The sequence below is a fragment of the Podarcis bocagei genome, assembly GCF_964188305.1.
Source record: "Podarcis bocagei genome assembly, chromosome: 7".
Classification (NCBI taxonomy): Eukaryota; Metazoa; Chordata; class Lepidosauria; order Squamata; family Lacertidae; genus Podarcis; species Podarcis bocagei.
In genome coordinates, this window is record NC_138132.1 from 30,792,024 (window position 1) to 30,806,384 (window position 14,361).

Here is a 14,361-nt window from a genome sequence, read left to right on the forward strand (position 1 = left end):
ATGCCTAGTTAGCCTCCCCTTTCTCTAGCGAATAGTACACAACACTTCCAGAGCCAGTTATATGGCTTATAAAGCATACACCCCCCCACATCATCTCTTTAGGTGGGGGTCACATGCTTTATTACCTCCCTTCATCCCTCATTCATTAATCCTATTCCCTCTCTCCTCCGCCACCACCCCCCGGCTTCCATGGAGACATTTCAATGATCACACGTCCCTTAATCCCCATCACCGCACTGTAGACAGAAACCCTTTTATTTCCTACTGTATATGCCATGGGTCTTTTCCTTTCACAGATGTGGTGTGATAGATTTAAATATTCAAGGAGCTTATGAACCACTAGTTTGTTCAGTAGGTGTGTTTCATCCTCACAGATCTCACGAGTCAGATATTAGCAGTCATGAACCAGTCAGGTCTCCTAGAGGCCACCTTTTGCTGTGTGCACAGCACCAACACATTCCTGGAGCTGGTTTAGGCTCCCCCCGCTACTTTCATATACTGCTCCAAGATTTTCAGACAGATATACACTCCTTTTAGGCACTTTTAGCAGACAAATCCTTAAAAAAAAAAAAACTATTCTGGGGTTATGTAATAAGACAACTATTTGCAAAGTTAGATCATAATATGGAACAAACGCATTAGGAGAAATAGATTAATAGAAGGATGTACAACTGATTAGATTCTACTGCTGATATCACATGGACTATTTAACTACTTAAACCATGATTAAGGAGTAGCTGCAGATCAGGATGTAAAACCATAACTTTGCAAACCATGGTCTGAACCTAGCAAACCCATTTCTCCATCTCCCCAGTCTTTATGCTCACAGGTTAGCAAACAGAACTTGCTAGAATTTTTGAAATATAAAAATAAAATAAAGTCCAGTAGCACCTTAGAGACCAACTAAGTTTGTTCTAAACTCCAGAGGCAGGTCTTAGATTTCTTTTAATGTTCAGGATTGTAACCAGGGTTAGCACTGAACATGTTTAACAATGTCTGCACACTACTGGACCAGTATGGTCTACACCTATTTTAAGGTATTACTGATGCCACAGGGAAAAAATACCAAGAAGTTTGTAACTAATGAGGAAATGATAGTATTTGACCAAAACTGCTCAAACTACCAATATTTTTTAGCAGGGCTACAACCATTAGTTAGGAAGGGCAAATTTTATTTTGTGAGGCAATTAGTTACAGGCAATTAGCATAGGACACTTAATTGTATTAAAATTCTCTAATTGTTTGGCAACTATAGTTTTGAGTCAGATCACACATAAAAGGAAAAGACCGCCTACCCCCAGCTGTATTTTATTTACTATCCCATTAATGTAGCTTCAGCTTAATGTAGCTGTATTTTATTTACCGTATTTTTCGCTCTATTGGACGCAGTTTTCCCCCTCCAAAAATTGAGGGGAAATGTGTGTGCGTCCTATGGAGCGAATGCAGGCTTGTGCCATAGCCGCGCGCAACCCCTCCGGCAGGGAGAGGCTGCACGGGGCTATGGCTTCTTTAGCCCTGCGCAGCGTCTCCCGGCAAGGAGAGGCTGCACGGGGCTAAAGGGGAAGCCAAAACAGCGAGCGGGATCCATCCCGCTCGCTGCCTTGGCTTGTTCCATAGCTGCGCGCAACCCCTCTGGCAGGGAGAGGTTGTGTGCAGCCTGTACGCTGCTCTTTGGGGCTGGGGGGGGAATATTTTTTCCCTTGATTTCCCCCCCTAAAAACTGGGTGCGCCCTATGGTCCGGTGCGCCCTATGGTGCAAAAAATACGGTACTATCCCATTAATGTAGCTTCAGAACCGGGAGTTATAGTCAACTAACTTTTACTCAGAGTCAACCCATTGAAATTAATGGACCTAGTTTGGTCATGGTAATTAATTTTAATGGATCTACTCTGACTATAACCCAGTATATCTTTTTAGTAAACACTTCTCTATCAGTAGGGTAGTTAGATCTATTACTACAATGCTAGTCTAGTTTAATCACATCTTTCATCAACAAACTATGGTTTCTCAGACTGGAAATGCATTGTAAGCCTACATACTCCATGCTCCCCTTTGCACCTCTCCTCATCTATTTTAATACATGACGTCCTGGTTTGTTAAAAGCACAGCTTTCTATTTTGTCCAAGCTGGGTAACTGGCTTGAGCACTTCTTACAAAAAGATTTCAGATCAGGATCAAATCACACAAGGGAAGAAGTCAAGAATGTATGCCTCTTAACAGTTGTTCATTTCTATGTGGAGCAGCTTTCCCCAGCCTGGTGCCGTCCAGACTACAACTCCAATAATCTCTGAACATTAGCCATGATGATTGGGGCTGATGGGAGTTGTAGTCCAAAACAACTGGAAAGCGCCAGGTTAGGGAAAGCTATTTTAGTTACCCTTAGATCTAACCTACCATGTAGACAACAGCATCTTGATTTTATATACAGTGGTACCTTGGGTTAAGTACTTAATTTGTTCCAGAGTTCTGTTCTTAACCTGAATCTGTTCTTAACCTGAAGCATCACTTTAGCTAATGGGGCCTCCTGCTGCCGCCGCACCGCTGGAGCACAATTTCTGTTCTCTGGGTTAGCGGAGTCTGTAACCTGAAGCGTATGTAACCTGAGGTACCCCTGTATCAGTCTGTACTGTGCCTTTCAGGTCATCTGCTTATCCACCAAGCTGGATAGGCCACTGCTGCAGGTTAACTGAAGGGATGTTCTGCTTCCTATTTCCACTGTAATTGTGTCTTAGCAACAAGAGTGCTGTCAAAAGGAACTAAATCCACAGGACCTACTATGCATCACCAGACTCTCTCACACATTAGCTCTTTTCAAAGAGTATGCCAGAGAGATTGGGAGGCAGGATCCTGCAGCTTTTCATTTCTGCCTCAATGTTCTCTACAACCAACCAACAGCTGTGTTCACAATTCAATCAAAGATTGCCCAGGCTGACGCACTGCACTGCCAGTCTGTTGGGAGCCTGGGGTGCATGTATACTTCCCAAACTGCAACAAGGGACAAGCTTCTTACTCTGTTCTGACTAGCTGCCACGAAATACTGATATGTTGCATTACCAGGGTCAGTGAAATAAAGCATGCAATTAGAAGACACAAACCTTCAAAGCAGCACAGCGGCCAACGACTGATGGTCTGTCTGTCAATCCAGATGATGAGCAGGGTCTGGAGAAGATGAATGGAGAACATGAACTGTCAATGCAAATGAACAGAAACCCAACTGAAGGGAGACCTTCCTGATCTGCTCCCCCTTGAACAAGCTGAGCCTCTCCCCTCTTCCTGCCCTTGCTTTGCCCTATAAGAATGACTGACAAGCCCAGCTTTAACTAAGGGATTTTGTGGGTTTAAAGCATGTGACCATTTTCCCTCCTGTTTTGTCCATTAACCCCTTTTCAAAAATATAAGTCAAGTTTTTCCTCTACACAGCGTTTTCTTCCCCTCCCTAGACTGCTCTCTTCCTTCCAAGAGGAATCCATACAAAAGCAGCAGCAACTAGCTGGGACTCTAGATACCATCTCTTCCCTGGGCACCGGGCATCAGCCCTACTACCACCACCTGAACTACAACACCCCCGCTTTAGAAAAGAAGGAGTTGCTGCAGATAAAATAAGGTTGCCTACAGGTGACTGGTGAAGGAAGCCAGACATGGGGGAGGGGGGAATTTGTGAATATCCTCATGGATTTTATTTATAATTTTTAATTCACTTCACTGTGGTGGGGATCAGCAGCTAGAGGCCCTCATATAGCGTGGATTCCTCTCTTTCATTGCCAACCCAGATATTTTCCTACCTGGGTTGGAATAGTAAATGGTGCCCCCAACCCAATTATGATGCATAGTAGCCCTGACTAGTGATTCTATTTTGGCAACTGCAGCAAAAAATAAAAAAAAGCCCACATGGGCCTCTCTCCAGGTATAAAAATTCAGTAAGAATATATTAAATAACTGACAATTTGCTGCCCTTTCATGACACCCAAAATTGGCTTCCTCGGGCATTTGCTTCACACTGCCTAATGTGAGGGCCTTCCAATAAATCTAACTGCTTTATAGGCACAGGGAGATTAGCAGAAATTAATAAAGTCATTTTTCAGTAATATTCATCACTGTAGTTCATGAAGGCTTCAAACTTTGTGTACTCCTTGAATGAATGCTATGGGTTGAGTTTATTTTTCCAGCAGTACTAGTGGGCTTACCATATACACTAGTTCATGACTCACAGCACCCTAGAAAATCTTCCAAAATTGTTTAAAACCGAGATACTGGTGAGACATAAGCTGTACTTGTGTCGGAGCATTCACAAGGCCAGTGCCATCATGTCACACACTGAAAACTACAGAAGGTGTCACTCAGGGATGGATCACATGATGTTTTTAACACGGTAACTTACAGCTGTACAGAATTCATTGCCCCAAGTTTCCATTTCTCAGAAGGCCATGGGCTGTGTGGAAACCACCACCATATTCTGAACATAGCCCTAAGCAATTTTGGAAGCCCCACCATGAAACTATGTAGACTGCATAGGGTTTGCTGAGTGGCTTGATGCCACTTTAGCAAGCAAGCTAAATAATACGCAGCTTCTACAGTATGGTCTATGGGAGCTTAGCCAGGCTAGGATGATTCACTGGAAACCGTAGAACCCACTTATTGGATGTAACACAGTGCTTGGAAAACTCCTGCTCTTACACAACTGCTCTCCAAAGAACTATCCTCCAAACACAAGTTTGAATTTTAAAATGAGAAAAATTCAAAATGCCTCCTTCAGGCTACGGTCTCCTGAACTCACTATCTCTTTCCTCTCTCACTAACCCTTGCTTCATGGTGGATCTGAAGAATTTTAGCAGATATATCTCCATACACCAAAAGTTTAGACACAAGAAGCCAAGTTTTAAATACAATTTTCATATTTTAACATTTTGTTGCTTAGCTTAAAATCCTGAAAACATTGGATTTACAATGAAAACTTTGAGCTCCTTTAGCAGTTGTAAACTGCACACCAAGCTAACACACCCAGTGCAAGGTGTAATTTTTTCCATGAGCTTAGAACAGGTTCCAGACACATGTTTCATAAAGTTCAAAACGCCATTAGACATTTGATAGGGCAGAGAAGAGTCAGTGTAACGCTTCCAAAACTTTCCCACTAAACAAAGGCAATGTCAAACTATACTTAATGGCAAACTAGGCTACCCAAAGCCCATGTGCTGACTTTCCCTGTAGACTATCCCTGATTCAACAAAAAGTGATGTGTCCTTTTCATGTCCATATTGGACTCTGCCAGCTACCATGCAAAGGTTTATGGGGGTGCTGGTGAAAGAGAGAACTTCATCCCACTAAGACAAACAGACTTTCTTTCAAATACAGTTTTTATCCAAGTTCTTTGAAGTCATCAAGGCTACTGCTACTCTGTGGGAAACTGAGATATTTTCTGAATTATTGCTACAATGCCAAACATCTCACATGTGATTTTATTGAGATAATGCAAAACACTTTTATATAAAATACTATATAAAAGTTTACATTTTATCACTCTTGCACCAAAGGTTATTATGTTTGGCCATTAAGCAAAAGGTTGGTGGCTTGAGTCCACCCAGGGATTTTGTAGCCATCATCTTACTCACTTCCCTACCCTTCCAGTCAATGTAGGCCACTTGCCTTCAATTGGTCAAGACACACTAGTGGGTCAGGGCCTGATCCAAAGTGAGTTGCGACAACAGCACTAGCACCATGCAAATATATGGTAAAAGACTGAGAAATTGGGTCCCCAATTGCATGTTTGGGTTAGAAGTGGGTCCTGGGTCTGGAAAGGTTGAAGACTACTGATGCAGACAATTTTGGGTTAGGTGGACTAATGGCTTGACTCAGTGTAAGGCAGCTTTCTTTGTTTATTCTCTGATGACACACTAAAAAGCACATTTGAGTCTCTGGCACATTACTTACTCCATGTAAGGATGGATAAATCTGTCAATTTCAGTTTCTAATTTTTCTAATTTTAACTTCAGATCTCCACATTTCCACAGTGTGGGATAATTTTATACTATTTTGTAAAGACCTCATGACAATTGGTCAGCATTTGATTGAACCTTGTCTTTTCCTTTGCCGGCAAAAAAATTCCATTCCCTCCTACCATTCCAGAAGTAGCACTCATATCCTAGATGAGGAAGAGCATCAGCAGAAATTGAGGGTATCAGTTGTATTTCATTCATGTCCTCCTCTTCCTCCATGGAACCCAAAGAGTTCACACCTGCTTCAAGTCAGGAGTAGAACTGCACCTTGTGCTCTTGGACTTGCAGTTATTCATACTGTACCAGACCCACACCCTTTCATAGACTGTTTTGACTGCTACACTGCTCTGACAATCCATGGTGCAATGTCAAGACAAGGTTTTTTGAGTCACGTTGCAACCTTCCAACAGTTTGACTTCACCCCCAAAGGCCCACTCCTCCTTTGTCTCCCAAGACAGACAAATCCCGACCAGGCAGCTTCATTGTTGCAGGACTTTTCCCAGCACCTGCATTGGTGCTACACTGTTGAACTGGGAGATGCTCCCATACAAACATAACCCTCACCTATTGCCTCTGGTACGCTGAAAACCTTGCATGGATTAAGTGTGAGTCTAAACTGCGTTTCCTTGGCACAGTTCAGCTTACAGGTTTCCTGTGACCTGAGGTGCCTTGTGCAAAGCTAACCATACGTGCAAAGCAATATCTCCTCCCACACTTGACAAAAACACGCAGCTTGAAAAGTTCCAGCAACGCTAATCACCAGCTATTCAAAATTCAAAGCTGCAATATCTCATTACTGTGCTCCCAATTTGCTCTGCAATCAAACATCTAGGCTTAATCTCTCTTAAAGGGTTCCAGATTCCCAGAGGCTAGGTTTTTCTCATGGCTGTTGAGATCACAAGCTCTAAAACTTTGAAACAAAAACTGTTATCTCCTCCCTTTTTATTCCCTTCCGCTGCTGAGATATTATCCGGCGTAGAAGGAAGAGAGAGGCGTGGATAGCTATAATTCTTTGCTGACAAGATCGTAACTTAAAAGCTCAAGAAACAGCACTATGTTCTTAGAAGAAGTTTGCCCAAGAACTCAAGGAGTATGTGTGCTTTGATGCCCCTATCTGGGATAGAACCCACCCTTACAATCTCCACAGAAATTAGTCCCCCATATTTCTGATATAGATCGTTCTACAGAATTTTGAGGGCTGGTCTCACCTACCAGGGCCCAGAGGACAAATGCTCAAACCTTGGAAGCTAGAAGTGGTAACAGTGGTATGAAAACAACAGAAATATCTGGTGGTGGGGTGGGTGGCTGTGCCCATGAAGACTTCTTCAGCAAAATCCACAGTCTTGTAGTACTGTAAAGACTAATTTATAAATGTTTGTAGACTAGAGCCTACTTCATCAGATTACACACGTGCGCGCGCATACACAAACACACGTAGTAGGGAAGAGAATTATAGCTAGTGAGGTCAGGAGAAAAATAAATGTTTAAAAGGAAGAAACATAGTTCGCTACCAGACAGCCTGTTTATGGTGCATTCATCCTGATTAGTTTGCATAAATTTTGCAGGGAGGTTAGTTGACACTGGCAATTTTTAGTTAATTCATTCATTATTATTATTATTTTTTGCAGGGAGGGTATACAATGTTGCATCTGGCAATTGTTACCCGATACCTTGCAGCAATAGTGGCCAGTGTGGCCAAGTAGAGCTGTGGAGTCAACTCCCCACCACTGCCGTCGCTGCTACTTACTGGAATGGGGCTGGTTTCTCAGAAGGAAATTGACCTTGTTAAAGCCTGCCCATGAAACTTCCTAGTGCTCAGGTAACCAGGAAAGGCTTAACAATGTACATGCATGGAATGTTCTTTTTTTAATATTTTGTTGGAAGCCATCCAGAGTGGCAGGGGAAATCCAGCCAGATGGGTGGGGTATATTATATTATTATTATTATTATTGTTGTTGTTGTTGTTGTTGTTTCTTGGCTGGTTATGGTATAAGGGGGTTGTTTGTTATTCTGTATGAATTTTCCAAAACTGAAAAATAAAGTTAAGAAGAAGTTAAAACAATAAAGTATTCTAACAGCAGAACCAGAAGCTTGTGCTCACAGAATCTGGCTCTCCTTGCTATAGAAAGGTAAATTTCCAGAGGTGGATGGTGGTTAAAGTCTTGCAGGGTAAAGAGGTGTTTGAAGAGAGGCAAAGCTTCTGCATCTCTGCCCAAGCAACAAGGAAATCACATATGTGGTTGTGCAACCCATTGGAACACAGACCTGAATGAAGAATTGCATAATGTTACAGTCCCCTTGTTAACAGTCCAGGTGCTTGACAAGCAAATCCATTACAAAGAGCAGGTAGGAGCAGATTCAAAGCCAAATTGAAGGCATCTTTCAAAAGGCAATGAAAACTGCTAAGGTGTGAGGAAGTGAAAAGTATGAAAATCACTTTGCATTGATATGGAAAAAGAAAAGAAAAACACTTTTCCAGATGCTTCTGGATTCACTCAAGACTGATGAAAGATAGCAAACTAATGGGCTCTTCTGCCTGCTGTCATTGCATTAGCTACTAGCGCCAGCCAGTTCCCAATTTACTCTGCTGATAGCAGAAATCAGAATCTGACCCAGAAACACACGTACACACATTTTTTGTGTTCTAGGAAACAGAAAATATTTTGAACTGCTGGCTGCTACTATCCTTGTTTGGGCGAAAGGCTATACAGAGCAACTATGTGTTCAGCGGTGTTGTCCAACACAGTTATATTGCAAGGTGGAGGAACAAATTATTTGAGGGGGGTTGAAATTTAAAGGTTATCCATGTTTGCCATGTGCAAATACGGTACCGTAATTAAAGTAATAAACAATGTATGTGGGAGGGACGACCTATACTCATGAGATGTGCATGCCTGGCAATGAAAATAAATGCCAAATTCTGTAATATTACACATGTCAAATGACCATTGGGTTGAGAATGCAATTTACCCAAATTTCTGTAGGATTATTTTCAAGAAAACCCACATCATGTTTCTGCTCTGTACTTTGCAAGACTTTTTCTTACTTTTGCATTAGTTAACTTTCCTAAACAAGAGCAGCTAAAGACTTTGACTGAATACACACCATATATTTAAGGCATATTTACCCCCTCCCCCCAAAAAAAATCCAAGGAACTGTAGTTTACCCCCAGAATTGCAGTTCCTACCACCCTTAAACTGCAGGTTCCAGGATTCTTCGTGGGTGTGAGGATGACGAGAACGTGCTATAAATGTATGGTATGCTTGCATCTTTAGAACTTGAACAGAAGCATAGCACTGAAATACCTTTAGATGAGAGCTGTCACAGCACAAGTTTAATAAATTTCTTCATTTACTGCTAACAAGTTTTCTTGCAGTGAGCTAAACAGAAGATGCTTAGGTTAGGTTTTTAATAATCCCAACCCCTGCAGCAGCTTTTAGCAGAATTCTGTTTTGCTTGTAAATCCACTGCAGGGACTGGAAATATCCAAATGCCTTCCACTGCCGCAGCATTCCAAATATTCCAAATAGGAGCTGCTTTTCCAACTTCTTTCTGTTATAACAACAATGGAAAGAAACAGATTAGTCCTAACTAAAGGTCTATGGTTATCAGCATTACCCAGGTTAACTGCACACCATTTAACTGATTAACACCTTTCAGCTATCACAATTTTCAGCCGAAAACAACAGCAGCAGCTACTTTTCAATAGGCAGAAAACTATTGTAACAACAACAATCAAAGTGTGCAGGTGAGTAAAACTCACTTCTGAACAAAACTAACATACCAACAACTTCAACATAAAATGCCAGCATTGTCATGGAAATAGTATTATCAAGAGTGGCTGTCCTGTTTTACTGTCTTAGGCAAAATGGGAAGATGACTCCCTGTGCTCTCCCACCATCTCAAACCTTGTTTACCGGAGTCATGTGGCCGCGGCGCCTGGCAAGATCTAGCAAGAGCCCCAAAGCCAGAGCCACCACTTCTTGCTTCCCCAGTGGCGGGGCATGCGGGGATGTAGGAAGGGTGGGCACCCACAGTGGTACCAGATAACAGGCGTTGGCAGCTTCCAGCAAGATCCCACAGGAGCTCCGAGACATTTCTTGCATGACTCTCATGGTATCTTGCAGGAAGTCACCAGCACCACCATTTTCTTCTTGCTTCTGCAGGGTAAGGCAAAGCACCCACAGAATTCTGCAGCCCGAGGTGACTGCCTCAGTCTACTTCATGGATGGGTCAGCCCTGCGTATTATATACACTCAGAATACTTTTTCCCCTGAAATATGATACCCAAGTTTTTTCTTCCTGTATTCAGTTTTATCTGGGGTGATTCCAGACCTAATTTTCTCTATGTCTGCCATGTTGCAAAACTATCAGCTTCCACACATAAGCATTTTATTTTCAGCCATGGGTATTCATTGTGTTCTACCTTTTGCTATCCACACCAGCAGTGGAAACGTGATGGAATGTATCTCGGTTGTGTTTCCTCTCCTCTCCTCTCCCCTCCCTGCCCCAGCCCCTTTTCTCTTACTCTCTGCTATCTTTTCTTGTTCTAGGCATGTGGCACAGGTATTTCTGTACCCACACATGCCTTCAAAATGCTCCATGGAAAGAGCCATGCTTGTATCATTTGGGATGCCAGAAACAAAACGGCTAGGGTTGTGCTTATGTGAGGAGCACATGGAAACAGAGGTGTGGAGACAGAGACCACTCCCTGGAATGCCAATACATATGTGGCCAAACCATCCTCCTCAAAATATGCTACAGATCTTCACACAGGCGGCAACCGTGAATGTACAATTTACTTACTGGATTTTCTTCATTAAGGAGAAATATAGGCTCAACGTAAGGAGAAATCTAGGTTTACCGTAAAAAAGAAAAGTAAGTAGCAGAATGGGCATCTTGATGCTGATACATCATACAGATGCTGTAAAGAATGTGTGTAAGAGTCACACTGATTTCATAATAAACACCCGTCTGGAAGCACCATTAGAAAGCATGTAAAAGATTTTATCTCCAGGACCATATTTTTGACCCAGCAACTGAAGAGCTGAACCACCCTGTCTGGCATTGTAGAAGCAATGTCAATGGTTGAAGTGAGAGTATACACAATTCCACAATGTAGGCTGATAATTAAAAGCTCTTGTGCGCAATTAGTCGTGTTACCCACTGAACTTCACACCCAGCGTCTCTCTCTGTTCCAGTAACAGCAAGAAAAGCCTGCTTTTCCAGACGCTTCACATGTCCAAATGTCAAGGCCTGAATGGAACTTGGGCAGCGACCACAAATGGATTTAACTCCCAACAAAATTATTAGGAGCAGGATCAATTTGGGCAGGCTATCAAATTTTAGAAAACGTTCCGTATTGGCATATTTTAAGTGGAGGCAAATCCAGCAGCCTAGAAAAAAGCAGAGAGGAAACACAGGCCAGGCCCACAAGCTCGCACCTTCCCTCAAAGGGCGAAGAAGGCACTTTTTACAATAGAGACCAGCCCTCCATCTTGTTACTTCTGACAGCAGGCATGAGACGGCATCCAAACTGCAAGCGGCAATGAAAAATGGTTTGTCACGTCTCTCTCCCTCTCTCTCTCCTGCAGTTTCCTTTAAACAGACGTTCTGTGAATTAAATGGAAGCATATGCTCCAGGAGGGGCTGCCAATGTGGTGGTGTCCTCCAAATGCTGTTGGACGACAACTCCCATTAGCCCTGCGTTGTTGCCCAGCAGGGCTGCCTTTCCTAGAAACAGACTCCAGGCACTTCGGGTTAACTCAGACTTGAACAGTTTTGTTTAAGTACAACAGACTAATTCCTAGGCCTCCAGGGCATGCTGGCTTCCTCCTCCCACTCACCTCTGCAGGAAGTTCCCTCTTCAAGTACTTCTTCCCCTTGGCCCAGGAACTCACTCTGCATAGATAATAATAATTTATTATTATTCACCCCTGCCCATCTGGCTGGGTTTCCCCAGCCACTCTGGGCGGCTTCCAACAAAATTTTAAAATACAATAGATAATCACTGCCCACTGGTCACGATGATGAGGGCTGTAATCCAGCAACACGAAGAGGGTACCACCTTGGCTACTCCTGTTCCAGAGCTAGGGTTGCCAAAATTTCAACTGGTCACAGTTACTATAGCTTTCATAGCAGCTGTTATCTGCTTATATGTTGTTAAGAGCATAGCAGCCCATGTTTTGTTTTGTTTTTCTGGCTAGCTGGCAACCCTTTTTAGCATTTCCGTTGCACACACAAATCAGAGTGGATAAAAGAGTGAGGAAGGCGACATTTCCTGCCACTATGGTTTCAGACTCACAAACGTGTCTGAAATCCCACAGAGGAAAAATTTCACAGAAGAACGGGTTCAGGTTAAAGGTAGGATGAGGAGGAGGAAAGTTCAGCAGTGCTGTTTCCTAAGAATGGTTTGGGGCAGAGAAGCAGACAATTTAATGTGCAGTCTGGCCATAAAAAAGAATCACCTTAAGTCAGTGATAACACTAAACTTTTGAAGGACTGCTGAGCTCCTGTCATCAGATCCAAAAGGTTTACCAAATGACCATCTAGTCCAGCATCTTGTAGACAAGCAGATGCCCCTATGGAACCCACAAGCAGGACCTGAACGCAACAGCAACTCCCCCCATTTGCAATTCCCAGCAACTAGCATTCAGAGGCATTCTGCCTCCGACTGATGAGCTATGATACAACCCAGTATCAGTTTTATGATCTCATCTGCAGTTGCATTAACAACACCTTTCGCCTCTATGTTGCCTAGCAAAGACCATGAAGAAATAGTTGAGAGGGACTTACTGTAGCATCACTTACAGACCTCCCACTGAAGATGACAAGAGCAGCCAGCTCACTTACTGTGGAAACTCAGCAAGCCCCTCGTGGCTTTTATATCTCACGCAGGTGTGGCTTTGCTTGGGGGTGAAGTGGGCTGGGCATTGCTCCCTATGAACAATAGGAGATTGCCTTAAATGACAGCGCGCTTGGTAGGACCATCTCCCAGTGAAGCCTTCCTGGCAGCAACAGGGAAAACAAGAGTGCAACTCTCTCCCACTCCTTTCAGTCCCACAAACACTTTTTGAAATAAGAAGTCTGGTGTTCATGGCACCAAAAAGTGTGCAAGAAAGTTGGGCTATGCTTTCTCCAATACTGACAACAGGGAGCTCATTACTAACTTGCACAATTGATAAGGGTTTACTTAATGACTTCGCATTATCATAAAATATAACCCATATGTTATAAAAAGGATAGTGACCCACCCTTTAAGAATCAGGGGCAGTAGAATGTGGTTGCAAGAGCTGAGAGAATGCTATTGCCTTCAGAAGACTGAAGACTTATACAATTTTGATAAGACTGGACTTTTTTAATGTAGCTGTGCCTTGAACCACTAAGAATATACTCAGTTTCCTGAGAGTGTCAGTAAATAAATACAGATTAAACACATTTTTGCTTATTTCCAACAGGCTTCTGCTGAGCCTTCAACTTGTGAAATGTGAAGACATGCATGACTGTATTTTAAATGCAAACATTTACCACAGCCCTAGAAGTAACACATTTTAAAAGGTTGTTGTCTAGGAATGTCAGAACAGATCTGTAACATCTGGACTGGAGAATTATCTTACTTCTGAGAGATACTTTAAACATATAAAATCTTAAATCTTTTTATTTAATAATGTTGGTAGCAATGCCAGACTCAGTATTTTGACAGTTACCCCCCCTCCATCAAATAGTACCTAAATCAAATAGCTACTATAAATGGCAAAGTGGGAGAAACTTGGTTTTTTCCTAGGAAATTTTGTCATTGGATACCTTTCCCCTAAATGAATTTCACCTCTAAGGCTGCAATCCTATATGGTACAGTGATCTGGATTGCCAATTGCTGATTGGTATGTACAGTACATGCGTGTCCTGACTGCTGCAGTATAATTTGGAAATTGTAGACTCTGGGTTTAACTGTTTTACAGGATGGGATTGTTAGATGATAATGTTTATTATAGCTTATGGGAACTTAATTACCTGGGTCTATATTTTGGCCCATTATTGCTTCTATTGTGATTTCATCTGTTATTATCTGTGGCCATGCTTTTGGTTGATTTTAATTCCTCACCTAAAACTGTGGGCTCACATTTTAATGAAGGGAAACTTATAATATTTTAAATAAATATAAATGTTGTATGTGTCTTATTTTTATTTGTTAATACATGTATACTGCACCTTTCCCCCAAGGAGCTCAATTGTTCTTCCCCCCTCCCTATTTTATTTTCACAACACTGTGAGGCAGCTTAGGCTGAGAACCAGTGACTAGCCCAAGGTCAACTAGCAAGCTTCATAACCAAATGGATATTTGAACCATGGCTTCCCAGATCCTAGTCCAAC

The 14,361-nt window shown here is 42.4% G+C and overlaps 1 protein-coding gene across 2 annotated transcripts in view; it reads right to left on the reverse strand.

The window, feature by feature from the left end:
• The window catches only part of COL8A2 (collagen type VIII alpha 2 chain), a 208,450-nt gene that overhangs the window by 70,447 nt on the left and 123,642 nt on the right, over positions 1-14,361 (reverse strand). For both annotated transcript variants that reach the window (XM_081200044.1, XM_081200043.1), the window contains one exon: positions 3,097-3,160. The gene's annotated coding sequence lies outside the window, so the exon portion shown is untranslated. The remainder of the gene's footprint in view (positions 1-3,096; positions 3,161-14,361) is intronic.